At 37.8% G+C, this 6,715-nt stretch overlaps 1 pseudogene; it reads left to right on the forward strand.

Annotated features, from left to right (window-relative positions):
* The first annotated feature begins 2,093 nt into the window (after positions 1-2,093).
* On the forward strand, positions 2,094-2,698 carry LOC109434571 (large ribosomal subunit protein eL15 pseudogene; annotated as a pseudogene).
* The last annotated feature ends 4,017 nt before the right edge of the window (positions 2,699-6,715 follow it).

The following is a 6,715-nucleotide window of genomic DNA, read 5'->3' on the forward strand; positions in this document are numbered from 1 at the left end:
ACTTTTAATCAAGTAGAACAGAAACTATTATGATTGGCATTCATATAAGCAGAGACTATCGCAGTATTTAGTATATGAAATATTTTTAATATGTACACATCTCTCTGTCAGTGTAAAACCTCAGTGACTGTGTGTTCATCAATTAAGAATATACAAGCTTGGGCCGGCCTGGTGGCTCAGATGGTTAGAGCTCCATGCTACTAACTCCGAAGGCTGCTCGTTCAATTCCCAGTGGGCTCTCAACCACAAGGTTGCCAATTTGATTCCTCGACTCCCGCAAGAGACAGTGGGCAGCACCCCCTGCAACTAAAATTGAACATGACACCTTGAGCTGAGCTGCCGCTGAGCTCCTGGATGGCTCAGTTGGTTGGAGAGCATCATCTCAACCACAAGGTTGCCGGTTCAACTCCTGCAAGTGATGGTGGGCTGCGCCCCCTGCAACTAGCAACGGCAACTGGACCTGGAGCTGAGCTGCGCCCTCCACAACTAAGACTGAAAGGACAACAACTTGAAGCTGAATGGTACCCTCCACAACTAAGATTGAAAGGACAACAACTTGACTTGGAAAAAAGGCCTGGAAGTACACACTGTTCCCCAATACAGTCCTGTTCCCTTTCCCCAATAAAATCTTTTTTAAAAAAAATTCATTAAGGAACTTCTATATAAAAAAAAGAATATACAAGCTTCAGCTGCCCAGATGACTAAATTGGAACTTTTCTCCTGCAGGTGTATATATGTCAAATTGTCAGCATGACAAAGTGACAGATAGTATTTTTGTATTTTTAAAAACAAATTTGTTGCATATAATTTTTTTTATTATTTCCTTGGTGCAGATCAATTTTTAAACTCATAGGCAGTTATCTTTACAGGTATAAACTATGAAGTGTCAGTGTTCACTGGGATGGTACCACGGAGCAGTGAAAGTCAGAATTCAATGAAAGCACTGAAGGAACAGAGTTCTCTGCTTTGTCTTAAAAGTGTCAATTTGTAGTTTTAGTGTTAACTGAGCAACAGTGTCTATAGATACATTTTATACTAAGGATAGGCTAAAATCAACACATCAAAACCACAAATTTGCAGAAGACTGGGATTAAGTACAAGCGGATTTGGCTTATAATACATAATTGATTTTTATTAACTGCTTTTGCCCATATAAAAATGCTGACATTTACAGGGAACCTGGCCACCTTTACAATTATGACAGAAAGTACCAGGAGAATGCCAGAAGATAATGTGTAAGCAATACTGGGTATCTCTGACAAAGTATTTCTCAAAAGAGACAACAGATCTATTGTTAACATTAAAGAAATTTAACATATTTGTGGAATTAGAACAATTGGGTTTTAAATTTGGGCCAGTCAAGAGTCTAGGTGATTAACATATAGACCACCCCTGAATGAGACTAATTTGTCTTTTAAATTGACTGCCTTAATCAGTTTTATTAAGTAATCTCCAAATTTTAAAGTAAAACATGCTGCTTATGAGAGACTTAGGACTTTGATAAACCAATGGAGTGTTTATTGACAGTTAAAAGGGATTTTCAGTTTTGACTTGTTTCTTGATAAAGTTGTTAATACATTAGAGAATACAAATGAATGGAATAAACTAAATGAGACCTAAGAATTGGCCTTGGATTTTAAATATTTAATTTGTTCCTATAAACCTTGTCAATAAAAATAATAAATAAAATAAAATAAAGAATATGGATTCTAGAATAAGACTGATTTCACAGCTTGTTCTGCCACCTAAAAGGTTGTGCCTCAATTTCCTCATCTGTAAAATAGGAATTAACATTGGACCCATGTGATTGAGTTTTTGTACCTATTACATGAGTTAATTCCTGAAACTTAGGACACTACCTGGCATATCATAAGCACTATATAAATTTTGTTTAACTAATTTTTATTATCACCTACATTGCCTTCTGTGTGGCTATGCTTTATTATTTTTTTTCCTGATGATTTTGTCCCATGTGTTCATAATTTCATATATGTCTGTCAACCAGATGTTCCAATTTATGGTTTGGAAAGTATGTTCCATCAGGTAGTAGAAAGGCACTTTGTTTTCTGGCTGTGGCCGTCAAGTAAGCCAAGATGGGCATTTACAAGTACATCCAGGAGCTATGGGGGAAGCAGCAATCCGATGTAATGTGGGTTCTTCTCAGGGTGCGCTGCTAGCAGTACCGCCAGCTCTCTGAGTTCCACAAGGCCCTCCGCCCCACCAAGCCCGACAAATCACGCAAGCTGGGATACAAGACCACGTAAAGTTAGGTCATCTTCTATCAGATTTGTGTGCGCCATAGGGGCCACAAATGCCCAGTTCCTAAGGGTGCAGCCTATGGCAAGCCAGTCCATCACGGTATTAACCAGATGGTTTCCTCGAAGCCATCAGTCCATTGCCGTGGAGCCAGCTGTGGGGCTCTGAGAGTCCTGAATTCTTACTGGGTTGGTGAAAATTCTGGGTACAAATTCTTTGAGATTATCCTCACTGATTCATTCTATAAAGCTATCAGACGGAATCCTGACACCCACTGGATCACAAAACCAGTCCACATGCACAGAGAGATGCAAAGCTGACATCTGCAGGCCGCAAGAGCCATGGCGTTGGAAAGGGCCACAAGTTCCACCATTCTGTTAGTGGTTCTCACCGTGCAGCTTGGAGAAGGCACAATACTCTCCAGCTCCACTGTTACCGCTAATATGAGTAATGTTTGTAAAATTCTTACCTAGTAAACAATTAAATACAGTCATGTCTGCTTAAAAGTGTTCTTTATCTGTTAAAACTAGTAGACTGCAGAGTCTTTCATGAATGCATTGTCAAATTATGAAAGTTAAAGTGCAATAATGTTTGAAGAATAAATGATGGTGTTATCTTGTTTCTCATAAGACAAATACTTTTGTTTTTGCTTTACTCATTAGTGAGTTTGTATGTCAGTATTTAAAATGCTGTTTGGTATAACAGGTACAAAATAAATTCTGTGGAAGAGGAGTGCAAAACTACTATATATATATATATATATATATATATATATATATATATATATATATATATATTATATCAAAATTAAAGAAAACATATTTCTGAATTAGTACCACTGTTCAATTTCCCTAAACTCAAATGCTAGCTGCAGAGTCCCCCAGTGGGAAATACCTCCTGATGTCTCTTCGTCCCTAGCACTCTGCTCCTCTTCTGTGTCCCCATAAAAGATACTTTAAGATACTTTAGCTCAAAATCAAGTCTCAAGTGTCAAACAATGAATATGTGTTTTTTAATGTCACAAAAGGATATTCAGCAAGCTGATCCAAGTTCCTTTGCTTTTAGAGCATGCACTCTGCCCAAATTAATGAGGCTTTTTAAACTCCACTGTCATTTTCATTTTGGCTCTGCTTGGGATAACAATACTTCTGGCCATTAAAAAATAATTTTCAGAAATACTCTTATTGTAGCAGAGATCATTGTTACTTTAATATATAATAAGCCAGTCTATTCAGTAAGTCACATGGGATTCATTACTTTTCACTTAGTGCTTTCATTATTCAAAATATTGAAAGAAGGTATAAGCCTTATTATAAGAGGTAACATTTTCAGCTATCCATTGCTGTGTAATAAACCATCCCAAAATGGTAATGACTTATAATAACAGCCATGTTAGTAACTCTCGTGTTTCTGCAGGTTGACTAGAATCAGCTAGACGGTTCTTCTGTTCCATAGGATATTGACTGGGTCTGCAGTTGTCTGGGGTCTCACTGCACTGGGACGTCCAAGAAAGGTCACTCTGAGGCTGGCAGTTGGTACTTGTACTGGTTGTCCACTGGGGACTTTTCTTGGGTTATAAACCGAAGCACCTCAGGTTTCAGGCTACTGATAGCATGACAGCTGGGTTTTCAGAATGAACATCACAAGAGTGTGTGTTTCAAGAGGAAAGAAATGGAAACTATTAGTCCTCTTAAGGCTTGGACTCAAAAGTCCCAGAACATTTTGTTGGTCAAAGGTATCACAAGAGAAGCTCAGATTCAAAGAGGGGGGGTATACAGACAGTCCCTGACAGACAATCGTTCAACTTATGATTTTTTAACTTTATAAAGGTGCAAAAGCAATATGCAATCAGCAGAAACTGTACTTTGAATTTTGATCTTTTCCCAGGCTAGAAATATGTAGTACAATACTCTCTTGTGATAATGGACAGCAGCAGCAAGCCACAGGTCCCAGTCTGCCATGAAATCATGAGGGTAAACAACTGATACTCATCTGTGTCTCCTACTTCTGGTAAGAAGAAAAAGAGGAAGGCACTTACTTAAGATGAAATGCAAGACAATTACCCAACTGTGGGCTAATGTAAGCGTATTAGCCCTGACCATATTTACCATAGGCTAGGCTAAGCTGTGATGTTTGATAGGTTAGGTGTATTCAATGCATTTTTGATTTACAATAATTTTAATTTATGATGTTTACCAGGACATAATCCCATTGTAAGTTGAGGCATATCTGTAACTCTATCTCTTCCTGTGAGGCGTGGCCACAGTGCAAGAGTGGAGGAACTGGAGGGGCCATCTTCGGAGATTGGCTATCATGATAACCAAAACCCTCCTCTTCCCCCACAGATTTCTTATCTATTGATGTATAACAAATGGAATTAAGAGAGTAGTTCCAAAGACAAAATAAATTGTGAATAATGTCTCTGAATTTTATTGAAAGAGAATGGAAAAATATGATCTTGAAATCAGAACATTGGGGTTCTAATCCAGGTTCTATAATTTATAAACTAAGGTGACCTAGAACAATTCAAACAATTCATCTAAACTGATTATCTCATATTATTTTCTTACAAGATCATACTAAGAAAAAACAGGCAAGGAGCAGGCCCTGCGAAAGAAAATAAAAGAACTGATAAACGGCCAATATGTAACTTTCAAAGAAAAAATTATTAATCAGATTTAGGAAGACAAACTCAGTGTCTCGATATAGTCCCAGGATACTGTCAGGATCCTCTGACAGTTATCATAACCACAAAACATAAAAGCCACATCGTTGGTTTAGTCCCCATGTAAAGTCAAAGAAAAAAGGCAAAAGGCACTAGGACAGACTGACTAATTGGGATGCAGGCCTGGGTCAGACAACAGCAGAGTTAAAGACATTAGTGTCGTTCTTCTGGTCTCTCTGCTTCCTTATTCAGATTTTCAGAATTAGTAAGCAACTCTAAATTTAAAAACTTTAACCCTAGTTCCACATCAAAACTGCCTGTGGAACTTAAAAAAGCATAAGTTCACATTGTGTATACTATCCCTCCTATCTGGAACACCCTTTTCTCCTGGTTAATTCCAATTTTACTTTTAAGTCTCCGCTCAGAAGTTACCTCCTCCCAAAGGGCTTCCAGAGACTCTTCAGCCAGGTTAGATTCTGTATCTCTCCTTTGTGTTCCCATAGATTTACTAAATATGTCCTATTTTCTTCCTCTCTCTTTCAGTATACTGTGAAGCTAATGAATTCCTAAGACCTAGCACAGTGTCACTATCTTCCACAACCTAGATAGATGATAGATGATAGATAGATGGATGGATGGATGGATGGATGGATGGATGGATGGATGGATAGATAGGGAGGGAAGAGGGAAGGGAAGAAAGAAAAAGAAAGAAAGAAAGAAAGAAAGAAAGAAAGAAAGAAAGAAAGAAAGAAAGAAAGAAAGAAAGAAAGAAAGAAAGAAAGAAAAGGAAAGAGAGAGAGGGAGGGAGGAAGGAAAGTAGGAGGGAAGGAGGGAGGAAGATCACAGGCTCAGTTTCTTTGTACCATCTACAATACACACATACACACACATTTACAACCTAGCCCCCTGCCAAGAGATTCTAAATCAGTGGACATATGTTTTTAAAGATTCTAATCTTGAAGTATAGTCAGGATTGATATTTATTGCTTTATGTTTGACAAGCACAACAGTCAGCTTATACAGGCACAAAAATCCTATATTGATCCAAATGCTGGGCATGAAATCCAAGGGTAGGAATATTATGTGTTTCTCCTGGGCCAGGTATGGAAACTGAGGGAAATAGCTAATATTTTTTGATCACTTATTATATGTCGAGCACCGTTCCAAATGTCTTAAGTATATTTTATTTTCACTGTAACAACAACAGCCCTAGCTTATGATCTCTATTTTGACTGATGAGGAAACTGGGGAATGGTACAGACAAAATAAGTAATTCAGGTCCAGTAGCAGGTAGACTCTGGTACACAATTGTAATGAGAGCAGCATGAGGACTGTATCTCTTTAGCTTTCTCTGTAGACTGTAAAGCACAAGACTATACATAGTTTGATGTTCAATACATATTTATCATCAGCATCACAGGGCTTATGTTGTTTCCTCTTATAATCAGAAAACATACAAATGTGTATTTGTATGTACAAAAACCATTAAAACAGTAAGCAGATATTTAACTACAGTGCTACCAGTGGGGTTGGAAAGATGGCAGAAAATGGAACATGAAATAATATAGAGAAAGTAAGGATTGAGTTAAATTTTCTAAGCAATAGGTGAGATATTTTCAAGAACACCCAGGTGGGTGCTCTTTACTTCCCATCAAAATCCAGTATCAAGGGCAAGTTTATGGTGTGCAACTTGTGGGGTTGCATAGGACTCATGCTTAAAAGGCATCTCTTGGTTTAATGCTCTCTGTCACTATCTTTTTTTTTTTAATTAAAATTTATCGGGGTGACAATGAT

Source organism: Rhinolophus sinicus, chromosome 17 (genome assembly GCF_057876585.1).
Source record: "Rhinolophus sinicus isolate RSI-liver-muscle chromosome 17, RSI-T2T, whole genome shotgun sequence".
Lineage (NCBI taxonomy): Eukaryota > Metazoa > Chordata > Mammalia > Chiroptera > Rhinolophidae > Rhinolophus > Rhinolophus sinicus.